At 35.9% G+C, this 16,968-nt stretch overlaps 2 long non-coding RNA genes across 2 annotated transcripts in view; both read right to left on the bottom strand.

Annotated features, from left to right (window-relative positions):
- The window catches only part of LOC108522373 (uncharacterized), a 15,841-nt gene extending 12,460 nt beyond the window's left edge, over window positions 1-3,381 (bottom strand). Inside the window, exon 1 of the long non-coding RNA XR_001883440.1 lies at window positions 3,322-3,381. This is a non-coding gene — a long non-coding RNA (uncharacterized LOC108522373). The remainder of the gene's footprint in view (window positions 1-3,321) is intronic.
- A 6,168-nt stretch (window positions 3,382-9,549) lies between these two features.
- The window catches only part of LOC108522372 (uncharacterized), a 42,324-nt gene continuing 34,905 nt past the window's right edge, over window positions 9,550-16,968 (bottom strand). Inside the window, exon 3 of the long non-coding RNA XR_001883439.1 lies at window positions 9,550-9,733. This is a non-coding gene — a long non-coding RNA (uncharacterized LOC108522372). The remainder of the gene's footprint in view (window positions 9,734-16,968) is intronic.

Consider the following 16,968-nt stretch of genomic DNA (forward strand, 5'->3'; position numbering starts at 1 on the left):
TCTAAATTTTGTTTAATTTAAAATCTTTCATTAAATTTTAATTTAAAATTCTGATTTATTTTAGTGCCTGCGAATTTAAATTTAAAGTTCAATCTCCTAATTAAAGTTTAATTTAATCTTAAACTATAAATACTAGAGATATAAAAGGAAAGCTGGTTTGCTTTGAGGAAGTGGCAGAAGAATAAGGAAAACACATAAAGTTTACCAAAATAGGAAATGACATTCAGAGATAACTGAAACTATATCTGAGGTAGATAAGAAGTCCCATTACATATAAAATAACCCCCTCAAAGAAAAAAAAGCTGAAAACAGCTTTTGCTTTGAGAAATTTTAAAATCAAAACTGATTCTTTAGCATTTACAGATTTTTTTTGCCAGGTTCTCAGGTTGGGTTTAACCTTAAAAAGTTAATATCCAGAAAATCATATTTCATCATTGGGGACCAAATTTAAACATCCTAATCACTTTAACTATTACAACTATTTGGGATAAACTGATAAATTTGGTGAATCTGATCATTTGGCGAATGACCATTCAGTGAACTGGTTCTTTAGCAGATATATATATATTTTTAAATTAGGAAGGATCCAATTCACTGTCACAAAAACAGCCTTTCCTTTCTCAAGGCTGCCACAGTCTAGAAGGGGAGATTAACAGGCACAGACTTAGAAACTTTTTATAAATATTAAGAAATGAGCTAAGTGCAGGGCACTCTATAGTAGCATAGGAGGGAGGGTAGGTGAGCAGCCAGCTTGACCTCAGGAAACTTCCCAAGATTCACACTGGTAATGACAATATAGCTGATTATTGAAAGAGTTTTCCAACCAGAAAAGAAAGAAAAAGACAACATCATTTCTCAAAGCATGAAAGGACATGCTATTTTCTGAGAATGGCAAATCATATTGCATCAGCTTCTGATGCACAGAAGGCATGAATAATGGCAATTGGTAGTAAATGATGATTTAAAAAAAGCCTATCACATACATTTAGGAAGTATATTTAGGAAATAAAATTTTGCATTAATTAACAAGACTTAGAACTTGACTGCATTTAGGAGATGAATGAAAAAGCAGATCCCAAGATGATGTGCAATTTCTAATTTGGACAAATAGACAAATTCCTGAGACAGAGGAGTTCAAAAGAAGAAATGTTAGAAGGAAATATTTTAGAGGGAGAAATTATAAGTACAGTTTTATATATGTTAAATGTGAGGTGCTTATGTGGGATCTAAATTTAGAATCTCAACTTGAAATTGATGAAATGAATATGGAATTCAAAAGAGAAGTGTAGATGAGATTTTCAAAAGACTAGGAATGAGTAGCATATATAGCAATTGAAACTGTAGGAGTAAAAGATATTATAAGCAGAATATTTAATGTTAAAAAAAAAGAAAATTTTAGGGATAGAACCCTGAGGGACAGTAGCACTCAAGGAACTGTCAGAAGAAAGAGTCCCCAAAGTTAGACTGAGAAAGAGTGGCTAGAAAAGTAGTGTGGCATGTAACGAACTCTCCTCTAGTGTTTTGAGGAAGAGAGAGTGGTACAGAACTAAATATTTCAGAAAGGTTGAATGATAATCCAAACCAGGAAGCCTCCAGTGGATGTGTTACTAGAAAATAGAGGCATTTCATTGGAGTGGTGAGAGCAGAGGGCTTGAAGAGTGAAGGTCAGGAAGTTGAGACAGAAAGTGAAGATAATGAAGAAGGAAGTCAAGTTTCATGGAATCGTTTTCTCAAGATTGCAGGGATATGTTCACGTTTAAATGCAGATAAAAGTGAAAACAGAATGAGAGAGTTTGAAGATCTACTTGCTTTTTGAGCAAACTGTTTAATTTTTCTCCTCCCAATTCTTTAATCTGAAATATGGGGATATGAAACAATGTCTACATCATGAGATCTAATTGTATAATCCATGCAGAGCTTTGCATATTACCTGATATATACTAATTACTTAATAAATACTGGCTAATATTAAATAGCAGAAAGAACAGTATTGAAACAGGAGAAAGGGAAGAGAATGTGGATTTGGATCCATGTCTGTGTGTACATTCAGCATTGGGAGATGTACAGAGTTTCAATCTCATAACCACTATCTCTCTGTCAAGAAAGAGGGGTAGTGGATTCAGAAGTTTCTGAAGGGAATTAAAAGGATTATATTTGGTAGTGGATTCAGAAGTTTCTGAAGGGAATTAAAAGGATTGTATTTCTCTTATCTATATGAAGAAGGAAGGAAGGGAATAGACTAAAATTTATCATATCTCTTTTATGAGTCATGCATTAAAATGAGTGCTTTGTTTATATTATCTCATTTAGTTCTCAAAGTAAGGTAGTTATTATTCCCATTTCACAGATACACAAACTGAGGTTCTGTATCAAAGTATTCTGTGGTAACAATAGACTCAAACAATGACTCAACATGGAATAAGTTTATTGCTTGCTCTTCAAACAGTCTAGTAGAGTAATAAAGCTCCTTCTCCATAGTCACTGAAGAACTCAAGTCGATAAAATGCTCTGCCACTTTCAACAATATGGCTTCCAAGCTTGGCACAGTCTTCTCCAGCCAGGTGGAAACTAGGAAGGGTTTTCTTTTTCTTTTTCTTTTTTTAATCTTCATTGTTGTATTTGGCTTGTTTATTTGTTTGTTCATTGACCAGAAAAATGATATGGGCCAGACATGGAAGAAATACTCATAAGTTCTGTTCATATTCTCCAACTAGAAATTAGCCACATGCTACAGGTAACAGTCTCTGCCAGTTTGTTTATTTGTTCGAGGAAGCTTGAGAGCAGGGAAGAAGATTATGAGTTTATTTTAGAAACATTGCATTAAAGTTTATATGTTCAAGTGGAATATTACCTATAGAGGTACAGCTTAAGAGAGAACCTCAATGGAGTTTTGAAGAGAACCCCGAGGTGTAAAGCAAATAAGACCATCAAGCATTGAAATAAATAAAGTTGCCAAAAAAGATATTATAATAGCCATAGGATTGCAATATTTCCACAGACAGCACTAAGAGCATCCCTACCTACTACCTAAAAAGCTAGTAAGGATAAAATGGGAAAATAGGCCTCGAAATTGCTAAGCAAATACACTAAATTACCATTCCAAAAACTACAGTAAAGAAAGAAGAAGTAAGAATGGGTAATAATTGATAATACCGTGTGGTTTTCTTCAATCTTCTTTTATTTTCTATCAGTAAAAGCATTTGCTATGCAACTAAATGCCACTAGTAAGTGAGACAATATTGCTCAAACTTATATGGGCTATTTAGTAACCAAAAAAAATTTATTGGTGCTGCTGGCAACAAGCTGATAATCTATACTTACTTTTTCTATTGTGTGTGAATCATTTTTCTAATATATGTTCATGTCATATCTCTGTTAACTCTGTAAGCAAAAATGCAAAGCAAGTTAACAAACATTCCAACAAACAAAACTCATAGCCTTAATGGGAATAATGCACAACCCAACGAAATCATACAATTCTTGTAGAACAAACTTTTCCATGAATATCTAATATAGTAAAAAGAGCAAAAGACCTAGATTCTTGCTCTAGCTATGTAAATATCTGAATAATTTAAGGAAAGTCACTTTTCTTTGAAGGGCTTCACTTCTTCCATCAGTAAAATGACCCAAGTTTGAACTAGATTAGATTCAATTTACCAAACATTTATTGAATATCTATTGTTAAACTCTGTGCCAAGTACTGGGGGTATACAGTTACTTATGATACAATCCCTGTGTTAAGCTTTTCAACAAAAGTTATTTCTTTCCTGGGCACATGGATAACTAACTAAACTTTCAACCTTACTGTCAAAAGATAAAACCCTATCGTTAGTTCTGCTCAATGAAATGTGAATAGCACATGTCTGTGTCAGTCCACACTGAAGCAGTAGAAGCCCCTACTCAATTTCCACTTCTTCTGCCATGGAAATATGAGAACAGTCCTTGTATTGAGAACGTAGAGCCTCAGGTTTGAAGTTGCCTAGATCCCTGAGTCACTGAACAGACCAGCAAACAGCTGTCCTTGAGAGTTGCCCAGATCTGTGGCAGATTCTTGCATGAGTGAGATGTAAACTTTTTTTCTGATAACTAGCATTAACTGCAATAGAGTCTATCACATCTTGACAAAAGAGGCTAGTTAGAAGGTAGACATATGCAACATGGTATGCATTTCACTATGGGAAAAATAAAGTGCCTTTGGCAGAGAAAATGAAAAGTAATTCATTATTTCTAAAGATATCGGAGAAGCTATCATAAATTAAGAATGAGTGTGGCAGTTTAATGAAGGAACTGGAATATAACATTGAGACACAAGAAAGACCGTTAAGGATGGAACCTGCGGGAACACTAACATCTAAGATTTAGATAAAGATAAGTTAATAAAACTGAGAAGAGAAGACAAAGGAGCAGAAAGAAAACTAGAAAGAAATGGTATTCTGGAAACCCAGAAAGGAAAGGAAAACATTCCAAGAGGAGTCAGAAATTGTCTGTAATGTCAATTGTAGGGAAGTCATGATCTGAAAAGAGGCCACTGGATTCAAAATTATGAAAACTTTAAAGATGATATGCAGACTATAGTGATTGGGAGACAAAAGGTGCCAAAATATGCTTATAGTAAACACACAGTAGTATTTATCAAAGTGTGTTTTGGAAAACATTTACTGCACAAAATTCTCCCCCAAAAGATGGAGGGAGTTGACTGCTGAATACATTTGAGACATGCTGTGCATACCATGTACCTATAAGGGGATTTTGAAAATCTATTTGTGATTTCTCACCTTGGGAGATAAGAAAAGGAAAAACAAAAAGTATTATTTTCTTACAAACTCACAATGTCAAGTTAAGAAAACAAAGTAAACTCCTGGGACTGCTCCACAAGTGTTGACCAATAAAGTTTAGTTTCTAATAGCACTAAATTTTGTTTCACTAAGAAAAAAAAGTCCCTTGAATGGGGACAAGTTAGGCTAAATTTTTTAGTTAGGTATGTCTTGAAAATAAAAGAATCCATAAAGTGTGTTTTCCCTTCTCACATAGCACATTTGTGGTTTGCTAGCCTGCGCACAATTACAAGCTTCAGCCGATTTTTGCAACATTCCTTTTCTCTAATTTGTAAAATGGGGATAAGAATAACACAGATTTCAAAGAGTTGTCTTGAGGAGTCAGTGAGATAAAACACGAAAGCACTTAGAATATTGCCTGACATATAGAGAATGCTCAATAAATATTAACTATGACCATTATTAAACTTTTCATATCTCCTTCAGCATCAAGCTGGCACACAGCAGAACTCAAACCATCTGGGCCCCTGATGAAGTGTTGTTATTGACCCTTGGCAGTCAATGTAACATTCATGCATAATTTACACACTAATAATCAAGAGTTGGCAGAGGAACTATTACATTTGGTTACTTCAGTTTCAAGTGGAGATATCTGAACTTGAGAACCGTTAATCTAGCCATGATTTTTACAGAACTATCCTTGTGGGATTTGATCATTTAATCCACCTAACTGCATGAAAATAGAATAATGTAATGCATATTCCAATTGGGGTTCACACCTAAACAAACACATGTTCCTAAATGAGTGTGCAATGAGTCTGTGGTTTTCTGTCATTACTCCAACCATTGCATTAAATTGTTAAGAAACCTATTTTCTGAAAGGAAACTATAGGAAAACATCTAGCCATTTTCTTAATTAAAGAGCAATTCTTTAAATCTTACTGTGATTTTAAAACTTTAACATAAAGTCTTCTGCTCTGAGGAAAATTATATAGTTAGGCTGCCAAAGAATTCCCTCCCCAAGAATTTACACCATGTGATCATGTGGGCTGTGAGCATTCTGAAAGTTTTCCCCTCAGATCTCCCAGACAGAGCACTGCCTCTTCCTCCCACACAGTTTGGGGTTTGGGTTATTTTTTTTTCCAAAAAAAAGACATGAGAATTTAACTCATTTTTACTTTTAATGTCAGACTCATTCTGAGGCTATATACAGAATCCAGCATCAGCACAGAAAAAGTCATTTGAGTTTCCTCTTCCTCATATTGAAATAAAAAATAAATATCTAAAATTATCCGTAACGCATAGTTTTAAATTGAGTAGATGTAAAACGCTTGCTCTGAGAGCAGCACTGAATTCCCCTCAGAATGTCTTTAGAAGTGGGTTTTTATATGTCTGCCATCTGAGTTTTTTATATCCACATCCTTAGAAGGCATTTCATGCATTACCCAGTCTGTCCAGCAAGAAGTCCACATTAGCTTGTGGTAACTGTACTACCATGAGGAGAGCAATCAGCATTACCTCATTGCTATCTTCTGCCTCTTCCGAATTCACAGACTCTTCATCCATCTTCTGGCAGCTTCAAAGACAAAAATTAGGCAAACTATCCACCTCTATTTCAATAATTCTACCACACATCTTTGTTTGCCAGGATACAAGAGGGTATTTTAGAAGACAAACATTGTGACAATCCAGTACCCTATTGTCATTTTGTAATGTTTTCATATTTCCATGGCATTCTTCCACCTGGCCACACCAGATATAGTTAACTAAGCTTCTTTTGTACTAACTTCATAGACACAAAACCAGTTACTATAAAGAATAGAGTAAGATCAATCATGTGCACCTGACTTTTCCCATCACTGCCTTCACTCTGCCAGTCCTCACTATTCTTCATCTCCTTAAGTATAACTTACTCAGGGAGACTTTCTCTCTATCCTCCTTCCTCTCCCAACACACACCTGACTAGATCAAGTCCTTCTATACCACACTCTGAGAAACACCCTAATTTTTCTTTTTCTTTGTGGCATTTGAAATGATTGTAATTTTAGGGTGATCTGTATAATTGTTTTTTAGTGTTTCTCTCTCCTCCTAGACTGTTTACATGTCCATGGTTACTGCTCCATAAGTGTTTGTTCCATGAATGAATCCTCTGGGTAACATCTTTTATTAAAGAAACAAGTCTGATGAGATTATAGTCATGTTCAGATTTCTGTTATCAAACTGAGGCACAATGAGGAAGAAACAGAAATAGGCCATTATCACTTTGGCATTTAGAAAAGCATTGAATCCAAGCATAATTCATTTCATGAGCCTGGCCCTTTAAAATTTAAAATATAGCAAATAAACATACAATGATATTACCTTATCCTTGGGAACAATATTTTCCCCTGTTATAGTTTTCCATAACCGACACAACATCAAAATGTGGTATCTGCATTTTCAGCAAATCATTTAATATACAAAGTACCATTGCAAAATAGCCTATTGAGGAAGATAAAAATTTACTACCATCTTCATTTGGCCTCCCTGACCAATCTCCTCTAATGGCTACTTTGTGTTATATTCCCCATGTTCTCTGCTGTTTATGTCTTTCCTGCTGCCTCTTTCGCTGCTTGGCTTCCCCTCTGTGCTTCACGCATTTTATCATTGGCATGCAATCCACTGAAGGATGTTCCCACAGAGATTTTCCACTCCGTGGAGGAGTCAGAGATTCACCATTAACCCCAAACTGGCCTACTGGCATTTACAGAACTGTCCAATAATGTCCCTCCTTGCCTCTCATCAGCTGGTGTATGCTTGGAAAATACATGCAATTATGATATTGTCCCGAGGTAAACATAATTAGGAATCAAACCATTAGAGAAAAAAAATCCACAATAATGCTTTTTAAGCCAAATATAAATGATTTATTAAAAACAATCTCTATTCGTTTGTCAGACTGATTTCCAGAACTGAAAGTCTCATGTAATGTTTCTATCCTTACCTAAAATGGTACTTAAAAGGTTATTTGAAATGTTATTTGTGATTACTAACTCTTATGGTCTTGCAGAAATCAAAATACCACATACAAATATAGGCAAGGGTAACAAGGCAGCTGTAAATGTTTTCCTCTAAACAGATTCTTGAAAGTTCTTTTACTGAAAAAAAAAAACATGCAAATGACTTCTGCTAGAAAATATTAATAAATCTGCATGCAAAATTTGATTCAGGAAATATTAGGTGTGTGGTATGTATGGCACTGGTAAAATGCAGAGATAAATAAATCCTCAACCTCTCTGTCCCTCAGTATCTTAATCTGCAAAATGGTAATAACAATAGTACTTATCTCAAGTATGTGTTGTAAGCATTAAATGAGTTAACATATATGAACACTTAGGGATGGGCCTGGCACCTAGTAAGTGTTCAGGAATGTTCGCTGTAATTTTTATTATTTACCATAATGAAGAAGTTTTAGCCCAGCATGTGAGACTTAAATGTAAACATAAAAATATGGACCCCACTGTGGTTGTTCCAGACGTTTTTAGTATTTTTTAAACCTCACTCGCCTTGAAAATGCATCTATATGAGTAGCACCTCCACCATAAGTCTGATCAACATTGGACGTCTCAGAGACTTGAAACCAAACCAGTAAAATAAGGGCTAATAGTACCTCTTCATTCCCTCCACTCATTTCCAGAGAAAGCCAGGAAGATAGTTCTTTCGGTAGGAGACCAAGTTTCCATCCCAATCTAATGCCTGGATCCCTTCTTGAATATTCTAAAGTGAACTGGAAAGACATCAGATAAACCCTAAAATATAATTTGTTTGTTTCTTTTGGTTGTGTGTGTGTTTCTTTTGAAATCTATAAAATGGGGATAATTAAACAAAATGACAATATATAATAATATATAATGCTGTGAGCCAGACCTCACTACAAGTAATTTCCATATATTCACTCATTTAATTCTCACTATAACCAATTATTGTTCTCAGTTTACAAATGAAGAAGCTAAGGCACACAGTAGCTGGCCATATAGATGCATCTTGTCCAACATCACACAATTCATTAGCCAGGATTTGAAGCTAGTAATACTCTTAACCACAATATTATACTGGTCCCTACTCCATCCCTTCAGCACTTACATTATAAATTATGCCTATACCAAAATTTCTTATATGTCAAGACCAAAAGCTCCAGGAGCTCCTTAGAGGAGCACAAAGAACATTGGCTTTGTTCTGTTTAACAAAGTCTAACTGTGTAGTTCCTGTAACTAGGGTCACCATACATCTAATTCTGCCTGGGACCATCCAGGTTTGTACCTGTTTCCCCAGTGAAAATTATAAATAGCACCCCCTTTCACCTTCAACAGTAATGTAAATCATATGTCTGATCTTTAACTTAATAGTTCTGAATGTGAGAAATGAGTTTGTATGTGTGTGTATGTGTATTGCCACCTGAGATTTTGAATTATTTACCGTTAAAATGCTTTGCTACTTTTTCTTGCACAGATTTCTATCTTTAAAATAAACTCAGAATATTCACTCATCTCAGTAGTCACCTAGCAAAAGAGATGAGGGGGTATAAAGGAGTAACAGGCCTTTACACCTATGACACAAAGTATTGGTAATAATTCTGACTAGAACTCAGCTTATTCTCCCATTGTCCTGCTTAGTTCATGAACTATTGTTGAAGTTGTTTTGTAAAATGCATTTGAATGTATCTTTGACAAACATACTGTTAGTCACTTTTCATTTTTTCGTAATCTCTAAATTGATATATTCACTTGCTTGATCATTAGAAGAGGAGCATCCTATTTTTCATGGGGTTTCCTTGAGGTTTCATTGAGGTTTCAAACTTTCATGCATTTTTTAGGGTATGCATAAAGTAACAGATTGTTTTCCCTGCTACACTTTCACCATTTCTTGTCCTGGTTCAGTTGTCTTTGATGCTTCTTTGTTTTATGAAGTTAGCTTGTCTTCTGTCAATCCAAGAAAATAAAAAAGAAGTAGAAGAAAGAAAAGAAACAATTACATCACCTTTATATGCCTTCTGGATACCTTCCTTCCACTTACCATTTTTTCAAAAATGGAGTGACTCTCTTGATACTGATTATAAGTAGATATCTGACTGGAATGCCCTTTGCGCCTTCTCCCTCTGGTGAAATATTATCTAGCGTTCCAAGTCCACATTAAATATCTTCTCTTCTGTGAACCCTCTAGACAGAATCAATTGATACACCATCTGTGATACTGCAGTTTTCTTTATCCTGTATTATGATTTTACCCTCGTCTGTCACTTCCTTCATTTGTGAGCTCAATCACAAACCAAGAATTTGTTTTTATATGCCTCCCTTGGGTCTAGCACAAGGTCTGGTATATATGTACTTAATGAATGTTTGATGAATTAATAGCATTTTATAGTATACAAAGTTATTTCAAACCTATTAGCTCATCCTAGCTCTATAGCAATTTTATGAAGTATAAGATTATATTGTTTAGACTCATGAAATATAACATTATGAACACCGCCATTTCATAGATGGGAAACCTGAGAAATCCCAGAAGGTAAAGGGTATATGGGAAGAGGGGTATAAACCACTGTATAGGTTCCTAACTCATTAGATTTACTCAAACAATACATCATTTAGTCTTCAAGGGCAATAACGATCATTTTGATTTGAGAAAACTATTTTATTTGACAGTCTTTTCTAGAGTCCAGAGAAGCTTCTGGAAATTGTTTCTGGTTTTTCTTTATAGTATCAGTTATCAGAACTACCATGAGCTTTGCTGTGAAAACTTCATCTGACACAAAATGTGTATGACACAGACTGAACTTTCAAAATTGCACAAGTCGAAAAACATAGGCCTTGAAATTACATTTCTTGAGTAGGTTTTCCATTACTTTTAGAATGGCCTCCAGGGTAAACCTGCCTCCACAGAGTAGACCTTAGCCAATCTTTATCATGGTGGCCCACCAGGAAATTTCCATGTGGCAACAGGCCACAGCTAAAGTAACATGGATAGGACTGCTCTCAAACCACTGAAACACTGCCTAAGTGTCCTTTTGTGTTGTCCAGACGCTTTCACCCTAAATTATCTGCTTATTTTTTTTCTAAGGAGGTCAGACTGCAGGAAAAATTCATTAACATAAAATATCATTTACATTTAACCTCTGAACAAGGAAAGTGATTTGAATTTATATATATATATATATCTGTACTACTAACATCATTTTTAGTTCATGAACATAAAATTAATTAAATATATGGGCAAAAGAAACAAGATCAGTAAATTGAATCTAAATTGCAATGTGCCATAGTAAGAAAAGTTCAAAACTCAGACGAGCCAGGGGTGCCTGTTCTTTTAACCAGTATTGATTAAGTACCTGTTATAGAGTACGCACTGTGTTACATATCAGAGATTCAGTACTAGGTGAAACAGATAATGTCCCTGATCTCACAAAACTTTTAGTCTCATGGGAAGGTCATATTTTGAACATGTAATTACAATGAAGTACAAATGCTAAGGTTCATTTATACTTCACTTAAGGGAGGCCTGGGGAAAGGATGCTTTAGCTGATACTGAGGGATAAATAGGTGAGTTAGGCAAAGGGAAAGAAGAAAGATAGGGAAATGAAGAGTTTTTCAGATAGAAAGAGAAAAGGAGACCAATGAGAATTCATTATGGTATGCTCCCTTCTGCCTTGGTGAGAATTAAACTAGCAATTTGAGTAACCAAGAGAAATTAAGAATGTAATAGGGAGAGAGTCAAAGGCCAGAGAGGTAGACAGAATACAAATCCTGGGGTAGCATATTAATCACGTTAAAGGGTTAGGACTTCATTCTCAGAGCAGTGATATGCCAGTGAAGTTTTAAGCAGGGTGGTTACATGATGGACCATCCATTGACTGCTGTGTGAAAAAATGGATTGGACAGGGCAAGACTGGTGGTAAGGAAACCAACAATGCTAGGTTATTACAGAGGCCTAGCATAATAGACTACAAAAATGGTCATAAAATATTTCTATTCCTCTACTGACACCCTTTGGCAATGCATTGCCACAGTGACTCAGTGCCCCTGGCTGGCATTAAGAAATATAGCACAAAGGTTTGAAGTGTACTCATACACTGTTCACTCTTACCATACTTGAAATCCTGAGACCACCATGTGAATTAGACCAAGCTAACCTGCTGAAGGATGAGAAACCACATGGAAAATAACTTAGGCACCCTAGCCAAAAGCCATCCAGCCCTCAGCTGACAGCCTGCCCACCACTAGATAGACACGAGTGAGGTCATGGTAGATTATTAAGCCACCGGCCAACTCATTGGCAAATCATAGACATAAGAGAAAGTCCTGCAGAGATTAGCGGAGCTGGTCCAGACCCAAAGAACTGCCTGGCTGATGCACAGAATTATGAGTTAAGCAAAATGATTTCCATTGTAAGTCATTAGTTTATGGGGAGATTTGTGTTGTGCAGCAAAGGCTAATCGATGTGCTTGGTAAGAGATGATGCTGGCCTGAACTAGCAGGTTAGCAGTGAGGTTTGACAGAAGGACACAGAACTAGGTGCTTCAATCCAAAAAACCATTATTTTTGAATTGAACCAATAGATTGTTGGTAAGACCTACTTGCTGAGTTCAGGGATAGAGGAGGAGAGAAATACGTGGGAAGAAGACAGTAAGTACAATTGAGAATGTGTAGAACTTGAAGTATCTGAGAAACATCTAAGCAAAGATGTCAAACAGGTCATCAGATCAATGGCTGGAAGACACACAAGAAAGACCCAGGCTGTGGACATAGATGTGAGATTTGTTGGTACAGACATTGTGTAATTGAAGCCACAGATAAACTTCCCTAAGCAAAGAGACTGAAAAGCCCAAAAGTTCCTGATTATTACTATATATGCAATTGTGGACAAGCTACTCAACATTTCTGAGTTTGTTTTACACCTATAAAATGGTGTAATGTTAGTTGACTTACTGAGGCTGTAATAAAGATTAAAATATATATATTTTGTTTCAGTCATTTGATGAATAGTAGAGGACTAAAATGCCAATTATCTTCCCTATCACTTACAGTCAAGTTGCACAAAAATATTTTAGAGTTGTCTTTATTTCCTGCTTTCTATTCTTGATACTTGTGGATTAGTGATGGATTTTAATGATGAGCAATAAGAATGCTAGATTCTTCATTCTCCTTTTGAAATATTAAACAATTTTTCTTAAATTGCATGCATCAGAATTGTCTGTGGTAATTATTTAAAATGCAAATTCCTTTGCTCCACTTTAGACCTTCTGAACCAGAAATTCTGGAATCTGCATTTTTAGTAAGCTCCCAAGGTGCTTGTTACACACACATTCTAAAAGTACATAACCCAAGCCCTTCCCTGCATCTCCCTAATAATAATATAAAAACAAACAGAAGTTGTTGAAATGTACTTGGTATGCTATTAAACTCCCCGACAAATGGTCCCACACGAACCACTTTTCCTCAGCTCTTCTGCTGTATTAACTCTATCCCCACCCTGACCAGGTAAAACTCTGCTAATCTTCCTCCTGCCTGTGAATTTGGCTGGCCTTCCTGGAAATGGAAATCTTTGGCCTCCTCCTGAACTGCCCTGATAACCATTTCACTATACTTCCAGAATGGGGTTTGACCCATTCCAAGATCCCAAAGCATTCCTGTCACAGCACACTTGATCTCTTCCTGTTGAAATTCTGCCTCATCATTTAGGCAGCTCTGCATGTTTTAATACACAGTCACATATATTACATGCCATCAGACTCATGAAATCAGTTGCTGATTAAAAAATAAATATTGTCTCCCAGCTGCTAGGAAGGTTCAAACACTTGAAACTGATTGCAGAAAGAAAATAGGTCCAATATGTTCTGTTCTACAAAATGTCAATAGAGACGGTTATGCAGGCACAGCTGATACTTTCCTTTTGCACAAATTACAGGGTAGAATAGATACAAGAATGGCATGAACAGAAATACATATTTCAAGAGAATGAAGGAAATGGTACATCTATGAGCTGAACCTCCACAGGTTGCTACCTGCCATGAACTTCTAAAGCTAAATTTTTATAAAGAGGGAGGGCCCCAAAGATAAAGCTATCTAATCACAGGAGTACTTTCATAGGCATATGTTTTTAGGAATTCTCTTGCTCATAGCACGTGGGATCAAGAATACAGGGTCCATAAATACACTGTATCTGTCTTTCTGGGACCAATTTGCCTATTCTCAGCAGCTGGAGCAGAAGGGAGGCCATACATACCCATTCTAAGATAGCATTAAAGGCCTATATTTAAAATACCTTTAAATCTGCTCAGTAACACCATGTGCCAGCTCACAGTCCCTTCCTGCCAGCATCTCAGCCCCCTTTTCTGTGGAGCTGCACAAGGGCCAGATCGCCACTGTCAGAAAGAAAGGAAAGATAATCCTTCTCTGAATTAATGAAAAAAGCTTTATCTACATGCTCCTTTGATGAGGCTGGGTTTTAGTATTTCTGCTGGTGCATTGTAAAGTATTTATTTTCAAATAATTTGTTACCAGCAGATTGTCGATGTTCCTGTTTGAATACTGCAGCCCGCATACACCCATGCTAAAGAACATCCTGCGTCCTTAACATACTTCAACCAGAGTAATCATCACAGGTGTGAAGTGGTGCTCACCCACAGAGCATTGTATACCTCCCCAATTTCCACCCTTGTCTGTACAATGTGTACAAAAATCTGTGGTGTTTAATAAAAGGGGGGGAAGGTTCTTTCTAAAAGAAACCAATATACATGCATATTTTTCTCAATTAGAAGAAACTGCTCAAAGAAAGAAAAAGTGCCTCCATGTACCAGTGGCTTGCTCTCATTCCACAGATGCTAATGTGATTTTCACTGCTGGCAAGTCTCATTGAGCACAAGTGCTGGTATCAGTTGATGCAGGGCACCTCAAGGAATCTATTGGAGGCCACAGTCTCAATCTCAGGAGAACTTTTAGAGGCCAGGTAAGAAAAAGGGAATTGCTTGTCAGTGCTTTCGATAATTCCTTTCTCCCTTATGCCTAACTAAATCTAATTGAACTCGAGTTTTCAGAAGTCTCTGATGGCTAAGGATCTCAAAAGCTAAGTATTAAAGAAAAAAAATCATCCTCCAATCAGAGTTAATTAAATTAAATTAAACTCATTAATTCAATTAATCCCTTCTCTGTTCAAGACACTGCTTGATGGATGATTGAAATACAGTATGTTTTGAAAGTTTTAAATACCATAGGAAATATGATGCTCTGAAAATGTAAGTAAACTTACATGAGATCAAGCAGCCAAGAAAACAAAATGATTCTGGACCCACTACCCTTATTACCATAATATAACATATTTAATATATAAATATATCATATATTTATATTTAACATAAATATATCATATAGGCAAATTCTAGGTCAAAAATCTATAGATTTAATAAAATACTTGATGCTAATGTCAGAATTGAAGTTCTCTTTATTCTTATAAAGGAGTGGGTACACTTATAAATTGTCTAAGTGGAAAAAAATTCCTAAATTTTTGAACACCTTCAATCTCTATTTTTAACTAGAAACTGAAACTGTACTATTTCTTCCCAATCTACATTTTAATGATTTTAGTACAACCTTGTTTTTGTCATTTCTTTATTTTATAGCTGTTACTACAATACAAATTTGAGCTTTATGAAGGAGGTATCCAAGAATCTACTGTGTAAAGCATGGAAAACAATTATTAGAACATAATTAATTTATTTTTTCCTTTCCCCTTCTTAGTCTCTGGGCATGGCTGCTTAACAACTACAACCACCACCGTGAAAAATGTGTCCTCTGACATATCTGAAGGTATCATCCTGAAAAGAAAAAGAAAGTGTTCTTTTTACCTGAACTCTTCAATTTTCTTATTCTGATCTCCACATTTCTTTTTTGTTTTTGTTTTTGTTTTTGTTTTTGTTTAGACAGAGTTTCACTCTTGCCACCCAGGCTGGAGTGCAGTGGTGTGATCTCGGCTCACTGCAACCTCTACCTTCCGGATTCAAGTGATTCTCCTGCCTCAGCCTCTTGAGTAGCTGGGATTACAGGGGCCGACCACCACTCCCAGCTAATTTTGTTTTTTGGGGGTTTTCTTGTATTTTTAGTAAAGACAGGGTTTCATCATGTTGGCCAGACTGGTCTCGAACGCCCACATTTCTAAATCAACCTGCAGGACCAGCATACAGAAAGGACTGCAAATGCTAAAGGTACAGTTGTAGTGAAGGGCCCTTCCTAACTCCCAGAGAATGGCGGGAATTCATTTACCTAAGAGGTAATACAACAAGAAACAAGATTAGGATCTGTCCATTTTATCACAGGATCATTCAAGCTGTTTCTGAAGTTAGGTCTCCTGGACTCTACACAAAATCTATTTCCCACAACCACAATTCCTTTTAAATGTGTACAAAATGCCCTGACAATAAATAAAAGCCCAGCTGCTCTGAGCTGACACTTCCACCCAAGGGACGTGGTCAGACTTAGGTAATAACACTCTGGCTGACAGTCTGTCAAAGGATCATTTATTTTCACTCTCTGCACAAAAAGAGAAAGAGCTTATGAACCTATGAAACATACCAATGTGTATATTAAAATAAAATTTTCTCCATTGGAAATTTGACTTTTGATGCAATATAAAGGTCCCAAATCAAAATAAAGCAGGTGCAAGGAATTTGAAAACATCAACAATCCAAGGGCTAGAAATGTGAAATGGTTCAATAAAATGCAAATATCTATATTTTATTCACCAAGTGAAAAATATTTTTGAGTCACTACAGAAAATGGAAGAGTGACAAACCTACCTAACAGATTAATAGACAATTCTAGCTAACATATTAAGTCCGAGACTTTAAGAAGTAACTCAAATTACCTTCAGTTATAAGTGATATAAAATGAAAAGTCACAATTTAGTTCTAGGAAGCAGATGGGAAAAAATTTCAGCCAATTTCTCAGTGTAGGAGAGATAGCTACTTGGTGACGCTTTAAGTGAAGAGCAGAGTGAAGAAATCTGTGCAGCCTTCAGAGTTAGAAATTGGAAAAAATGTCTTTCACCTGTTAAAATTTGATAGAGTGACCAAAAAAATTACTGGTATTATATCACAGGAATGAAGGATGCTTCTTCACTCCCTACACACACTCACAAAATCAGAGCTTTTTTTTTTTTTTCTTTT

This window comes from Rhinopithecus bieti, unplaced genomic scaffold, assembly GCF_001698545.2.
Source record: "Rhinopithecus bieti isolate Rb0 unplaced genomic scaffold, ASM169854v2 scaffold_64531, whole genome shotgun sequence".
Taxonomy (NCBI): Eukaryota; Metazoa; Chordata; class Mammalia; order Primates; family Cercopithecidae; genus Rhinopithecus; species Rhinopithecus bieti.